This window comes from Gallinula chloropus (assembly GCF_964237585.1).
Source record: "Gallinula chloropus genome assembly, chromosome: 3".
NCBI lineage: Eukaryota > Metazoa > Chordata > Aves > Gruiformes > Rallidae > Gallinula > Gallinula chloropus.
The window spans coordinates 69,309,008-69,326,446 of NC_140087.1; positions in this window are offsets into that span (position 1 = coordinate 69,309,008).

Consider the following 17,439-nt stretch of genomic DNA (forward strand, 5'->3'; position numbering starts at 1 on the left):
AAATCTCATGAATGTAAACAGAGAATAAATCCTTTCAGTTGCTGAATATGAATATTCTCCTGGGAAAACCCAGCTGGCATCCAACTTGATTTATGTGCTTTAAAGAAAGTGTTTGTTTTATCAGCCTAAGGTGAGCCTTAAAATACAAGTTCACAAGTAAAAAAAATATTATAGCTCAGGACCTATTTCAGAAAATAAATAAATAAATAAATAACGTCCTGTTCTCAGCTGCCAACCATTCCCCATGCTGGGAGCAAAGGCATGTGAACTCAGGGTCACGGCATCTGCTAGGAGGAATCTGTTAAACTTAGGTATTGAAACAATGACCTTTAGCACCACGGCCCCCTTCCAGACGGCTACTATGGCTCCTAACCTTTGCACTGAAATTAGAAGTCTGGAGCCTCGATATTCATTGGATCTGAGCCTACGTGACTTTTCCACAGCCAGGAAAAGAGAAGAATCAAAAGCCTTCCAGTACAACCCCGTCTTCACTGCTTCTCATCTCTGTCACTTCAGGTGAAACGCTACTCCTCCCTCAGCCCATACTTCGTAGATGCTTCTGAACTTATTCTAACATGTAATACCTTACCTGAATATTCCACACCCCTCCTTAATGAGTAAACTTCTACTTTAAATAAACATTATCATTACTGGCAAATTTTGGCCAACTCTGAAACACACTGATGTCCTAGCCATAGAGTATGTCCTACATGTGAGAGGAAATATCTATCTTACAGCCACACATTACTTTTCAATGTCTGTCCTCATTATAGATGCCCTAACCAAATCATTACAGAAATACAAATCTTTTTTTCATAACAAGGCCATATTATTGAGCAAAATGTTATTACAAGGTCAGTAACACGCCTATCTTTGGTTGAGAGGGCTGTGATCTATGGATTCAGGGTGGTAGAAGGGTGTGAGGGCATGCTAAGAAAGATTTGGGGGAAACACTGAGTATTAAACTGATTATTTCTCCCTGTTTTGTGTCTAGACCTGGTTATTTGGTCTAGTAACCTGCTGCCAAACTTGAAGACTTTCCTGTATGCATACACACACACACACGAAATACACACTTGCTTGCTATATACGGATGTCCCACACCATTTTATTTTCAGTCTTGGGGAAATTGAGAGAACAATGCCAAGCGTGTTCTCAGTTCTACTCTGTGGAGGCCTGAACTAAAATTACGACTGAAAAGCAAATGCAGTGACCTTTAAAAGAATCGAGAAGAAGCTATTTCCAGTACATTACTAAATGCTATATTTTAAAGGTTCTAACCTTATTTGCTACAAGTGTATAATATCAGGAAAACTTTGTGAGTGAAGGTTCTGCATTCATCACGTAGCCCAAGTCACTTACAGAAGAAATGGGGAAAGTTATTACTTTCCCCCTTGCAGACATTAAAGTTCAACCCCCTTTCCTGTAGTGTTTTGCAGCATTAAATAAGGTTCAGGGATCACTTTAAGAATTACAGGCTTCTCAACTTAACAAAAATACAGTTTCCTGCAAGCAGCCATAGATACATCATCAAACAGGGGGAGCAATTTATGAGATACGCATGTCCTACATGGCTCAAACAAGCTAAGGGGAACTGGATACTGTTATCCGATATCACCACAGCACAAGCTTTATTGAACAAAATACTCTTTTATGAGAATTATAATAGAAATTGATTTACAAGGTACAGTTTAAAAGTAAAAGATAGGACAACAAAAGGCACGTCAAACTCTTGTGAGTCTACCCTTAAACATGGACTTTAATTGCATCAAGTAATAAGAGGTGTAGGATGGTGTGTTTGTGTAGTGCTTTATTTAACATCTAACAGTCAGAGACTTTGTGTTTTGATGCTTAGAAAATCATAAAGTGAAATGTTAACTTCCCTTTATTTATTATTATTATTATTGATTTATATTGTAACTTCCATATGTATAATGGTACTTTACACCAAATAAATCGGGGAGCGTAAAACCTTCATCACAGAAAATAAAGAATGAAAGCAGGCAGAACCAGAAATGTCAATAAAATGCAAAAGTGGTTAGTGAAGAAGTGTGAGGTTTATCTTATGATTATAAATTTGTCTGGAATTACCTGCATGGGATATTGTGGTGTCAAATACTTTACCGGATAAGTTCCTGGTAAGAAAATACAATGCATCAAGTAGTAGACAAACAGAAGAGGTAGAAAATGTAAATATTACAAACCAGAGATAAAATGAGTCTTGCACAACAAAAATACAAACTGAGTCAGGAATCAACACTAGGAAAATAAACAAGATCTGAAATTCCTTAGAACTACTACAACATTTAAATAAAAAGCACTGTAACATTATTTATAACATCAAGAAATATCTAATACAATCTGTTACCATTCAGATCTCATCCCTGCTATCCAAGCCCCTGGTCCTGTAAGCTATAGTATGGGCTCAGCCATGAGCTTAGAAGTAAGTATATAGTTTCTAGAATCACCACTACATTTTACTTGTGAAAACAAGAAAATTTTGGAGAAAAGCTTCGAAAAGACTGCACAAATAATTTTTTTATATATATTTCATTTTTGGCCATCAAAAATATACCTCTATTTGTTTCAGTATAGCAGGATCGTACCCTTAAAGAGCTTAAGGAGTTAGAGGCCCTGGATGTGTTTTAAAGCAGTACAGGAAATCACAGGCACAGATATGGTACTTGACCTTTAGTGGTGCAATGAAACCACTAAAATATATGTTAGGCTGCAAAATGCTGAGATCTTCTACTGTGAAACAAAACAGATATTGATTTTTCCTATACACCTTTTAGTACGACAGTAAGTCAAACATAGTTGGTGCCAGATGATGCTGGTTGTTTGAGATATCATGCAACGTGTTCAGTTAAAGTCAAGAGCAGTGAGATTTTAGTGCTTTTGCAGCTTGGTTTTCTGAAATAAATTAACCAAACCTGTGGGTTAAATGAATGTGCCAGCAATGTCTCTCTCCCTATACCTTACACAAAGTGAAGCTCTGTAAAAATCAATGCATGGCCCCCAACACTGCTGAGTTCAGCAGGTGAGAGGATATTTTGCTGCATGGATGGGGGACAACATTTGGATAAACATGGTTGAATTTCTAAGTTAACCGCTAAGCAGCAAACCAAAGGAAGACTTTCAAACATCACTATATAATGGGGCACTCCATGCCTTATCAAAAAAACTATTCCAAATTTCATCTCACACAAGCCTAGAAAAAGATGAGGATTTGAGCATTAGTAATATTTAACATTATTTAAATTAGCTGACCCTGAAATGGAAGTACAGCAACATATTTTTCCACTCTTTAAGAACAAAGCTTATAAAGGCTTTTTGAGAAGTATAAGTAACACCTGATGGCAACAAATTCTAATGAGAAACAATTTCATACATCAAATATATTTCTGCATTTCTCCAACCTAGAACAGTGTGTTGAATTTTACAGACGGTTATGTGAGCAATGTTAGATTAGTCTTTTTATGAGATTGCAAAGCTGCTTCTCCCACTCCACTGTGGGTCCAAGAGGCTGAAGGCACCAAGTACTTGCTAGTATATACTTTATGCTCTACAGCTGTGTGATTCTGCTTTAAATAAAAAGATTTCAATGGGTTTACTATTGATTGCCATGCAAATGCTTGTGAGATCACAGAGGTCTCCATGAAAACAGCAGGAACTGTTGGATTAAAAGTGGTTCTCAATCTATCCAGAGAGCTCTATATATTTAAAATTTGTAATTAAAAGCCACAGACAAAAGATCTCTTATTCTTAGTGACCTTTTGGAGGTCACTACATGGTCTAAGGATACGTGTGGACTCTGTGCAGAAGCCCTGGGCCAGTCATTGTTTCTATCACATGTTTTAGTACTAAATGGCAACATTTTCTACAAAGACATAGTGATCCAACCCAAAACAGAGCAACCCTGCCTACTTGGAGTACCTAAGCAATAGGCAGAGGGAAGATCCTTAAATGAGACACTCCGGGCTGTTTTTCAAAGGCGTCTCCCTTTTGCCAATTAAAGTCCTTGAGTTGTTGCTTCTTCTCAGCTCAAAGTTGGAGTTTTTCAGGACTACCAAGCTGACGTGATCAGGCAACTGGGGGGGTGGGTTCTGTCCTCCAGACAAGGGGAGCAATATCAACATTGATGACCCAACCTTGCCATCCCTGTACACTCATAATCCAATCCTGTAGCTACACTGCTGCTGTACGACAGTGTCAATCGGAGCAGGGAGGCCAGAACTGCACACTTACAAGAACATAGGCCTTCAGCTGACTCCAGCCAGAGGTTTGGGCACAGCAAGCATGGGGAGTCAGCACGTTATTAGTAACTGCAGCTGGGTTCCTCCCAGCTAAATCTGCCTTGTCCACAAATGACCACCAGAACATGGAAAAAAACAGATGACTTGACATACCTTAAGTGAAAAAATATGATTGAATAAATCCTGAGCATAAGACTTTGTGCCTAATTAGTTAAATCCCCTTAAGACATTAAGAAAAAAAAAATGCTAAAAGGGCTCTCAGCAATTTGTAATAAGATGCTTAGATAATGTGCTCACTATCAAGGGAAGTTTCCAGTTTCACTGTACTCCATTTTTTTAACATCTTGGCAAAGACCTTTTTCTCCCTCTCATGCTAAAGACCTCCCATTGACACTGTAACGTTAGCCCGGGAGCAGCTGGTGACTATTTCTGATGAATGGCAGGTGAGAGAGTTTTTCACGCCAAACCAACAGGCACACAAAAGTCAACTCTCCATCCTCATTTCCTTCAGTTTTAAAGCCCAAGACACTGCTGCCTGAAGAAGCTCTGAGCAGGAGATGCCTGTCCTTCACCTCAGTATCAATACAGGCCTACCTTACCTGGGGTCAAACAGGGCACTGGTGGCCAACACAGGCCAGATGGGTACCTGAATGTGATAGTCCACAAACAGATGAAAAGAAATAGCTTTTGGAGCTGACCCAGAATGAAAGGGGATCTCTCCATAAAACAGAAAAGCAAAATCAGTTGAAAGGGCTAGTCAAAACATTAACGTTTCTTTCCATGCTGAATTTTCAGGGGTATTTTCTTGGTTTTGCCAGTATTTAATATAATTTTTTTTCCAGTATTTAACATAATTAGATTAATTTGAACCTGCAATTTTATTTCACAATGAGAAATTTTAAATAATTTGGGTTTCACACATTTTTTGCATAAATAGGTGTTTGGAAACTGCATTTTTTCTTCCCTGCAAATAAACTGATTGAACAACTGTTGCCCACGCCCTATCTACCAATATGGAACACATGAGAAAACTCCACCCCAAACCTTGTATCCAAACTTTTCATCAACAGGCAGATTTAAACCAAATTTAAAGCAGAGCTGGATAATACTGTAAAGGTGCCAACCAAAAATGCCTGTGCTGACAGTAGTGGTCCTGACCTTTTTAGTAGTGGTCCTGACTGATTATGAACTGCACTGGAGACCAAAGTATTTTGATGGGCTGGATAAGGTCTGACAACGCTGCCTATCATTTCAGGTATGCCAATGCTCCTCCTGATTTCTGTACATGAAGAATGCTAACACCAAAATTGCTGAGCAGCCTCAATTGACTCAGTTTTTACAGAAACCAAGGGCACTCAGAAACAACCAGGACTGCTCCCCCCTCCTCCCCATCCTGCCTTTTGGTGTCTTTTTTTAAAAGTTCATCAAAATACATTTTTACATTGCTTCAGCTTTTCTTTTTGTGCCAAGTTCCAGCAATAAACCTGCTTTATTAAACTGACATTTTGCAAGTAGTTAGTCCTGAAAATTGGCTAAGCCCTTTTGGTATTAAAAAAAAAAAAAAATCATTCTGGAGGCAGCCGAAATATTAAATGAAACAAAAAATAGCTAATGGAATGGCAGGAAATCTGATTAATTTCTTTCTTTTTTGCAGAGCAATGCTGATGAAGCAAGATAACCATTTTATTCAGCAATGAGGTAATTTGTTTGGCAAAAATAAAAACTACCTGAATCTGGGCTGAAAATCTAACCCATGTTTTAGCTGAAGTTCAGGAATACTATTTAAGTTTACTTGAATTGTGTTTTCATATTCCTACTCTAATTATGACGGATTGGCACCCATACCAAATCAGGAGTGGCCAAGAGGTGGATGAAAAACTTTAAGATCAGCAAATTTCTGCCTGAAGCAAAGAGGGTGATTCATTTGGAAGGAAGTTTTCTGAAGAATCAACATTCCAACTTCGTTACCTGGCAGTTCGGGGCAATTAGATTGGATATTTGAAACTGCAGTCCTGTGAAATAATTTTATTATTCTCTCTTTAGTTAACTAAAGCTTACCCTGAGAAACAAGGTTTTGAAATTAATTTGGAAGTGGGATTTAAAGAGAGCTTTTCAAAGTAAATATTAAATATACATTGCATATGGCTATACCACCTTATAATACTTGTAGGAAGACTGAGAACGCATGCAATGTTGACATTGTGAAGTTTTTTCTTCCCTATCCTTCCTGCAGCTATATGAAAACTTTAAGTGTGTAATTGCACATGGAAAGCAGATAGCCAGGTACTTCATAGACTCTGTACATGTGTTCATGAGCTTTTTTTAGCTGAAGATGCCACTCTGAACTGTATGCACTTCACTGAAGTGCCTAAATCAGATAGGCAATTCCAAAGAATGGTTCAATGCACCCAAAAGCCAAGCTGGCCTCCCTCTGTTTATCTCTACCATGCCAGGAGGGAGTCTACAATAATGAAAATCTAATTTAAAACCTTATTTAAGTGCCTGTTTATTTGAGGGATGCAAGCAGGCTTTATGCACGTATTATTTTGTTGATTCAAAGACAGATCCATTTTTGCAAAAACTTTCTTATCACCCAAAGTTTGTTAGTTGCAAGGTTAAAGATGACAATTTCAGAACATTAGCTCACCTGACAATGTATTAACTCTTTCAGTTACTCTAAGGCTTTGGGTTTGTTTCTGTAGCAAAATAGGTAGATTTTTCATTATGTTTCTTTCCAACCTGCTTGGAGGAAAAGTGACAATGTTTATTGCTGCCTAATAAAGCTAAGCCCCTGTGTTATACTGCTCTGAGCAGACACACATCAGGCAAGGACTTGCTTGTGTTTCCTTCTCAGGACAGAAGGAACATGCTGGTTACGAACCACAAATTTGATTATACCAAACAGAACAAAAACTAGAAGCGGGATCAAAACCATCCAATTCAGCGCATACTATTATTATGGGTACACGTTTCACCTTAGAAACCAGGTTTTCATTATGTTTCTGATAAAGCTCCTTTAGGAAAAGGACTGTTTTCTTGCCCTGCATTGAGAGAGTTTTGCTTACTAGTTGCGTTGTACGGCAGCGTTATGTGAATTTCACCACGGTTAGATCTAATAGAGCAAGCTGCAGAACACTACACTCACATCACGGATGTGCCTTCTGCCCTTTAAATCACAGTACTTAGAGCAAAGAAAAAACCCAAACCACCTCAACCCTCTCAGTGCTGCAGACTGGTACAACCCGGAATCATTAATCTCTCCAAGTGGCTAGCTTAGTCTAGTTTCTACAATGTCATCATACACTGCAGTCCATGTCCACATCCAAGACCGTACACTGATCTGGGAACCCTTGATTTAATACATGTTGCCACACTGCCCTTGACCTCAGAAGGACTTTGAAGTTTTCTGGCTGGAGATGAAAGTTACAGTATGTGTGGCAGAGCTGGGCTGGAGAGTAAGAAAGAATTGCTAACTCAACAACTTGTTAAAACACATATTTCCAGAACTTTTTTTTTTTTTTTAAACTAATAAACACACTATTTCCAGAATTCTAGCCCTCTTGTTCAGATTGATTAGATGAGAGATGAATCTGAACAGACAGATAGATTAAATCAAGAGTTATGGATAAATTATTTTCAGTCCTCCAAATCTGGCCTGATGGTATCCATTTCCTAGTCTTCCTTAAGGATTTTGGCTGGAGCATGGCCTACAAAGCTTCGATCCCTCTGTGCATCATCAGGTTATGAGTGGCAATTAGATGTGAGCTGAGGATATCACCCCAGAGAGGGCTTTATTCTTTGGAAGTCATAAGAGAAGACCAGGCTCGGCAGCTACTTGTTGGCAATGTTACTTTCCAAAAGAATAAAGAACTTGCAAAGGCATTTGATATAGTGTGACCAAATCTGTGTGAAAAACAAGAGGGATGATCTCCCCAAGATTATTGTTTGCATCCCTGTCATATGTTCATGCTGTTCGGACCCAAAGCAGACATCTGTTGGACAGCTTAGTCATGTTGTAAAAAGGCCAGATGTAATTAAAGCATGTACTCATTTCTTGCCAATCAAAAGGAACTGAAAAAAGGAGCACAAAACCAGAACACCAGATCACAGTTTTCTCTTTCTCATAAAGGATCACATTTTCACGAGCAGAAGCCTCTTCCTTCAATCTACTGACCAGAGATTCACTCACAGGCAGAAAAACCATAATCCTTGCCAGATCTCTCTTAGGACTTCTTCAAACATACTGCATTTTCGTACCAGCAAAAAGCAGAATCAGCTTTTGAGATCAGTCTGTGCCTGGAAAGCACTAAAATTGCACAGACAAATAAGGAGACAGCAACAGGGATTTACTTCATGAGAGCCAAGGATGAACAAGGTTTGATGACCTCAGCACTGGCTATCAAATGTTGGATTACTCTGACTGGAGAAAGAGGAATCAAGCAATTACAAGGGAAAAAAAAGAGTTAAGATCACCTATGAATCAAAGATCTTGTCGGGCAGGTATTTGTAGAAGAAAAAAACACCCCAAAACCCAGATCAAACCAAACAAATCTCCAAAAACCAAGACATCATCTGTTTTTTATGTTCAGACTGGATAAACTAGAAATTATGGGCAAAAACCACCATCTGAGAGATTCAGGTTGGACATTAGGAACAAGTTTCTGATGAAAAAAGTGCAGCTTCTAGCTCCCCTAGGAAGAACAGCAGATGACAAAGTCTTCAGCACTGGGGATTTGTAAAAAGAAGTTCAATAAGCATCTATCCAAAAAGCTGAAACCAATCCTGATCTGAGCACAGCACTGGATTAGGTCATCTAGTCATTGTGAGTGACTTTCACCCCCAAGATCCTAAACTCCATATTGGATCAAAGTGCTTGCTTTGCCTGCCCTTCTAGAGAGTCAGTTCTGTGATAATTCTGAACCCCTTTCCAAGAAATCACTACTTTTTAAGTTCACAGCAAGAACAGTTAGTGTTATCAGAAGACCAAGCAACAAAAGACTGTGAAACTGCCAAGTAAGAGAGCTGAATGTCATCTTATGGACTCCCACAACAATTAGAAAAGCTCAGCAAACTTCAAGTTAAGCAAAAGCATTTGGCCATCTTGCTAAAATGTGTTCTGATTTATAGTATTCAAGCACAGGAAACACCGTGGAAAGCAGCAATACACATTTCCCCCCCTCCTCCCCTACCAGTCAATGAATTGGTTTGTAAACTACAATTATTTACTGTATGATGTTCTGGAAGTACTTCACCAAAACAGCTCCTCACCATCACAGGTTTGCAAAGCATTTGCAAAACAGATTGTCAGCAACTGAAGTACTGGCAGACATATGGGCTGTTTGTTTGATTCTCCATGCCATGATGCATATAATTCCTCTGAATCAAGTCTCAGGATTAAACCTACCTTTCGGTGAGATCCAGGAGTACTGAGTGCAACTCCAGCACCTCATTTTTTTCCCCCCATTTGATTTCTGAAACACTATTCTCACCCTGTTCCTGGTCAGAACTGTTCCTTATTGCTGAAAATGCCTTTTAAGTAACTATTTTACCTAGAATTTCCTATGGATTACCTCTAGGCAGCTCCCTGCTTAGTACCTTATGTAGATCTAAGTTGCTTTTCAAGGCCAGCTAGCTGCCTGCACTGACTAGGTAAAGGGAACAGTGGTGGAATTTAGGTGGCCTACATGTGTTTGCTTTCTGCTGGGTTACTCACATTCATACAATTAAGAAGGAAAAAGCCCTTTCACAGACTTGCACACAGTCAGTGACTATTAAAAGAAGTCCTGTGGGTGTTAGTGGACTGAATGATATGCTTAAAATTACAAGCAGGACCAACTACCGATGGCTTCCTTTTACTGTTCCTGCTACAGGGCTCTGTTCACCCTACAGGTGCTGACAGATTATTTGATGAGATTTTCAAGTTCAAGAGATGAACAAAAGCAAATATGAAAGCCAAAAGAGAAGGAACTATTTTCATCCTGTTCTTTCATATTTCAAAATGTGGTACCTCTGTTTCTCTCTTCTCTCTCTTGCTCTGTCTCGGTTAATATGCCTTAGGTCATTTGGAGTAGTTAAACAATCGTGGAGTGCTAGTGAACTGATCCAAAAAGTAATTTTTCACACCTAATTAATGTGAATGTTTAAGAAGGGGAAGTTTTGGGTTTTTTTTACTTTGGATTATTAAAAGCAGACGTGTTGGATCAGAGATGGACTTAGAGTCACTGAGGGAGGACACACTGCATGCACATTAGCCATCAGAAACTTATGGCTTTAAACTTAGGCTAGTAATCCAGGCTAGAGCCAGCACAGAGGGGTAGGTATCTTCAGGGTATGATTCAGCCCATCCTTAAAATAACTGTCAAGAACAATACAGATGAATCACTCCATGCAAGTGATCATTTCTCTCCCACTAACTACAGACAGAGCCGATACCATAAAGACAATGAATTCTTAAATGCTTAATATATATTAGATGAGAAAAATCTCTTAAGGAACTCAAAAGTCAACCCCAAATTGAAGCCAATCTTTCAAATCAGATCTCCTTTTTACTTCTGGGATCAAAGCTGCCAGACTAATCTTCCATTAACATTTTTTCTGCTAGACCTTCTTATGTTACAGGTCCAGAAACTGAACACCCTACCAAAACATTCTTGCAATTTTTTCAGCTCTTCCAAAAATGTTCCAGGACTTCCCTGACAAACTGACATCTTGATTGTTTCCTACTTTTAGGAAGGGAGAGACAAGCCATGTAAATATCTATAAATTTATCTCCGCTCAAGTCCCAAGTTATTTTAGGCTTGTCCATGAATTTAGCTGTGGGAAAGTTTGCAAACTGTATGGCTGATTAAGCTTTAGTACTACTCCCAAGTCATATTGTGACAATGAATATGCTCTTGTCTATTTAAGTATTCTGGCTCCCCCCCACCTCCATCCCAATAGTGACTCCTTTTCTTTTCTTGCACAAAGGTGCTATTTAATTGCTTAGGGTTTGGGTTCTTTTTCCCCTCCCTGTGTCTGTCGTGTTTGGTCATACAGCACATTCAGTACGATGTACCAAATTTCTCACTGTCCAAGCTTCCTATGTTTGTGCTAAGTCACATATATGCTTTCTTTTGGTGTGCATATATCAACTGGCTTAGGCCAAGAACCATCATCTGCACAGGCATTGTTCGAACTCAGAATTCCAGAAAAACAGTGGGAAGAGATGACAGATCAGATGGGGCAGTTATGGTTAAAACAACAAATTTCATACTTTGTCATAGACTAAATGAAGATGAAAACAAACACAAACAAAAGCACCCTGATTGCTAAGTGGCCTTTTTGCTGCCATCTAAGAAATGTTAACAGTGCAGCATGAGGCATTTACTAAGAGCTGCAATTTCAAGCTTTAAAACTCAGAAACCATTGTGACATTTTCGAGGTTTGGGCTTTGAAAACTGATTTTCACATTTTATTTGCCTGGATGCATGGTGATGAAAGATCTGATAATATCTCCACGACCTCAGTCTACCACATTTCACAGCAAAATGCATCAGCAGAGCATTTTCATGGCAGACAAAGAACCAAAGGTTTATTATGGGCTTTATGACACCAGAATAGAAGTGCAGATTTGACTGTATGATTTAAAATTTTATATAGCTTAGTTGAGCCACATAATATATTCTTTTAGAGGACTAAAATTTTTAGCCAGTCTTCATATTCCTTTCAGACCTAGTTTCATCTCACAGCCCTTTTCTTTCTGCCCCTACTCAGATCAGACTGCATCTTTTAGAAACAATATGAACCTATACTGAACACAGCACAGTACGGGGACTTAATAAAAGAATTAAGCAATCCATCACCATCTCCTTAAGCTTATATTCTGCATTCAGGCTCTTGATTCTGGCATTCCTGTGGCTTCCCTAAATGCTTCTTCAAAACATGCAGACATTTCCAAGAAAAAGCCTTCATTCTTTCCCCGCCCTGGCCCGGTACAGCAGCCCCCTTCCTCTCTTCTGTTCATGGGACAGTCTAGCAAGCCAGGTTCTAAATCACTTACATCAGTCAAATATGCCAATTTCTCAGATACAAACTGGATACAAATTGCTTTACTGATACATATCATTTAGCCAAATATTCCAAATCAGATGTCAAAGGCTCAGCTACTTGTCTTATGACAACAAATCTTGTCAGTCCCAGTTCTCAAACACAACACAACCCAAACCAGCAAAGCAGTTAATAATCCTTCCCGAACTCAGTTGTAGAAAACCATTATGATTCACACATTATTATCATTATTTATGCTGAAGGAAGATTAAAATATAGACAAGCAATTAGCACTCAGAATAACAATGACTGAGTGAGGAAAAGACCTTAACCCCATTTAGTCCATAGTCTAATCTTTAACTAATTGGCTGTGCTCCCTCGGTTAAATCTCATATAAAACCCTTCAACTTTGAGGCAGACAATTCCGTTTTAATAGGTATCAAAATCTCCTAAACATTGTAGTTCATTTATTGCCATCTTACAACATCTTTGGAGCTGTGTACCTTCAAAAATCTACACTGACGTGATTCACCTATAACCATTTTAAAGTCAGAACTGAATCTACTCTCATCCTCTACTCTCATTCCATAGTAGAAAGAGAAATTTCTGAGGATGGTTCTCCCCACCCTATGACACATGAGGAGTGAACAGGCACTTCCACAGAGGAGACTGGGACACACAATTTTGAAAGGCTCAAGTCCAGTAAAATGAGCCTGTGTAAACCAGGAACGGACATGCATTCCCAAGAAGTGGTCTCATTTGCCAAGTTGAATACGAATCCTCATGTAGCTCGAGAGAGAAAAAAATTCTTCATGAGCTCAGATTTTAGGGTCATATTTCAAGGATATTGAGGAATTTCTGGAAATGTTTGAGAAAGGAACTTTCACTCTCTCTGTGTGGTTTTGCAACTTAAATTTGCTTCCACTTTGAAAAATACCTCATCTATCTTCTCACCTGTCATATCAAAAACACCTTATTCCACAAATCCTGAAACAGGTGGGTTTCTTAGGCTTGCTCCTATCATTGTCTAGGGTAGGAAGGAGAAAACATTATTTGATTCTGGACTGATAAATATAATGAAAGAAGAGATGACAGCACAGAATTTAATTTTTGGCTTCCCCAAATGGTCTCTACAAAATGAAAAAAGGAAAGACCGACACATGTGGTAAGTCCCTCTTTCACAACCGCTATGCAGAGTATCTGTGGTGAGATTCATACCTCGAGAACAGGCAGCTGACGTTCCCATCTGAAGGTTAGGAACTGCACAAAGCTTGCAGGAGAGCTAAATATTAGCTACATTATATCCACTTAAAAAAAGAAAAAAAAACTTTTAAAAATCACTTCCTACAAATACTTTCAGTTCTCAACACTTAGTCATGCCAGTTACAGAATCTGGTCTCCATCTTTGCAGAGTGCCTGGAAAGCCAAGGTAAATCATGATTAGTGGTTGCATTTCACTTTTAGGCAGCAAGCTGGTTTCTGAACTAGTAAAAGTAGCTTCACACAGGATTTAAAGTCACGAGGAATACAAATCTCAGTATACATGAAGCTGTGCATACCTAGATCTGTTCTTGTGCATGACAAAAACACACAAAAAACTCACCTCCACTTCAAGGAACAGAAATACACTTTCCATCAAAGTAAGAAAATCTTAACATTAATTTTTGGTATTGCCCTCAAAGAAGCACTAAATTTTCACTAGCTATGTAAAAAAAAAATAAAAAGCTCTAAGACAAAAACCCAAATAACTGTATAGATAACTTATAAGGACAAACTTTGAACACATGCTCACACACAAGAACTATAAGCTCCCCTACCTAAATAGAGAAATAGGACCTAAATAGGTAGTATGGGTTACCTATTACACAGAGTACAAAAGAAACTCATTTCTTTTGAGTGAAAAAATACCCTGACAACAGACAATGTCTCTCAGCAGACAGCCTTCCTTGCCTCCTTTAAAATGAAGTTTTTAAATACCAGGAGTACCATATGGAAAAAGTACATTCAAATAACCCATCTGGGGGTCAGCTCAGTTTTTATTCTGTAATGAAGTACGTATTCAGTATTGCTCCCTGATATTACTGGATTTATTCTATTATGCATCCAACCTGTAGAGAATTAGGCAGTCTTAACTATCCTTTCTCCAGTTCTTGGGCAGTCATAGTCCATCAAATCTCTAGGTGAGTCAACTCGGACCACAAAACTGCCTCAACTTACTTATAATTTTTTTTGTTTTTGGTTTTTTTAAACTCCCTTTCTCCTCTTAGGCCTAAAGAACTACCTCAGAGGTGACCCTCCAGTTTCTACAGTGAGGCTGTATCATTATTAGCCCTTGCAATAGCTTTACCCTGTGTGCTCAGAGATTCCTTCAGAGGAGCATCACAGAAAGAACAGCCCAGAAAAAAACATTTCATATCCAGACTGTGGATATCATTTCTACGTAGTGACTTCCCCTCTGCCTTGTCCTTTCTTCCACCTGCATGGGCCACTGTCCCGAATCCTGACAGCTCACATACTGTGGCCACCTCTGTCTGCTTCACTTCCTCTGCAGCGCACACCACAGCACAGGATTTAGCCCAAATATAGTCTAGATTGGGTCAGAGGAGCAAAGGCACAAGCAACCATTTCTTCTTTTCCTTTCAATATGCACCTACTTCAGTCCCTAGTCCCTGCTGCAGAGTAGCAGCTACACAGTACAAGATGACAACACATCCCATACCCACTACTTGAGTTCTGCTTCTGCCTGAGTGTAGTCACGGAGCAGGTGGAAAGTCTTGGGGCCTTTATCCAACAGCCAGTCTTTGCTCTGTTGAACTTGAGGGCAAAATTTCCACTGCCTTCACCAGGGTCAGGGTTCTCACTGCAACATGTTGCAGTCACTAGCACTGGTATTGCCAGTTACGCTACACCTATGTGCTTGTGCATACATAAAATGCAAGGGCTCTGCACAGCATAAAACATTTTGCTATAAACCTCTAGAAATGTTCCACCCATTTCCCCACCTCAGAACCATTCTCTGGCCATTTCAGCCACAGGTCACTGCTGTTTTTTTCCCCTGAATTAACTCCAAGCATTTAAAAGAAAGAACATTTCAATATGTCTTTATGACAGGTAAGAAATTAACTGCATACCAGGAGCTATTGAATTCAGCTTTAATAGTATCAATAAACATTTCTGATTAAATTATGAAATTGATTTTATAATTTTGACCATTATGTTTTTACATCAATATCATCATATGACAGCAAATGTAGTTACTGCTTCCTTATTGATCTTAGACATGGCACTCCAAAGTACTTGTTTGACTATATTACAAAATCAAACTTGATTTTCTGTAGTACTGTAGTAACTTTTGGTCTTGACTTGATATGAAGAACCAATAATAAATGGATTATCAACTTATTAAAAGGGATGCTTTGTCCTCAGAAGCCCAGACACAGCTCTGCTGCATGCTTTTAGCAGGTTCAGGGCAAGTTTCAGGACTTAGGGATGTTATTCTTTTATGTCAAATAATAATCCCTCCTCTTTCTCTTGATGAGCCATCTATCAGGTTTCCTGTGAGCAATTTAAACACTATGTTTTAACAAGAAGGAACAAAGTGCTATTTATAATGCTCATTCAAGCAGTCCAACAAAAACTCGGAGTTTCTGCAGCTTGGAAGCATTACTCTTGATCTCACCCTCCCCTCTGTCAGGATAATAGTTATGTGTTGGGCCACTCCATCTCCCCATAAGGTTTAATGTTCTGTTAAGAGAATGCATAATTCAAAAGGACCACTGTTGCTCCGATACATGCATAATAGTAAATCAAAGGTGTAATGTGCTAGATATTTATGTCTCAGGGTTAAGAACAAGTCCGATCAGATTAAAGAAATTTCAGTACCAGGCTTTTTGGCCGCTGTAAATTTTTCCACAGACCCTCCCATCTCTGATCCTTTCTAGGCTGAAGGACTATGAGGCATCTTCATTGATATAAACTGCCACCACGAAAGAGGAGCAACTAGCTGAGACCTTAAGCTGCTTTGTCAGATTGCGCTTTCATAATGGATCTGTGGGTCTGCTGTTACGTTACCCAAAGGTGTCTTTTCCAAACAGTCAGTCATGTTTCTTCCTCCCTAATTATAGGGGCATCTGTTTCAAAATGTAACTAATCCCTCCAGGTTTCGTGGGCTGAGGAAAGGGGCAGGAGGGGTCAGCTGGAACTTGTGCTGTTATTCCTCTTGCAAGATTATTCCCTAATATTCACAAAAGTATTTAGGCCATTGACAAGTATTTGCCTTGACAAGCCCATGGAGAACTCGATACACTCTTGTCTGAGACAAACTGTTCCCGCACAAGGCATCAGCAGAGCACAAAGCATCACTTCGATTTAAAAACAAACCAACCAACCAACCACCCAAGCAATTGGTAGGCCACTTTAAAAAAGCCTGGCAATTTAATGCCTATAGGAATGAGTGATTTATATAGTGGTGGTTGAACCAGTCACAGTACAGATAGGTAACTCATAGCCTCCATGCAGCAGTTATGGGCCCTGTAACCAGAAAGGCTGTTAACCAAAGCCAGAACATACTATAAAGTATCCCTTAGCATGGCTCAGTGGTGGCACGGGGTTATCAGGATTTTGTTCATTCACTTTATGCTGATGCTCCTTTTATTTCCTTTCCTATCCTGTACAAGGTGTCATGATGGGTTTCAGCAAAAGATAACTCAGTAGGCCACCCATCAGAACTGATGTACAGCAAACTGTGAGTTTTGGTGCAACAGAGTTTGATGCCCCCACAAGAGATTTGTGTGTGGCCTTTCAGCTCTGAGCCCTTTCACCAGAACCGCTTCCCCAAATCTTTAAAATACACGGCCCGAGTCTCTCACTTGTATGACAACATCTTAGAAATTTCTTTTTTGCTTTCCATCACTGGCCACTTCCCAAACTACACTTTTGTCCTGTAAAAGCTTCAACACGTGACTCAGGATTCAGTTCAGAAGTGTAAAAATACCACGTACCCACTAGAAATTCTGGGCTGGAATCAAGGCAATAGTTCTACTAATTTATCACAAGCTCGGGGTATAGCTTCAGCTGCAGGTTCATGTCTTGAGCCATCTGCATTCTGCACTGGAGGTTTTCAACCTTCTTTTGGAGAAGGTAACACAAGCAAGGGATT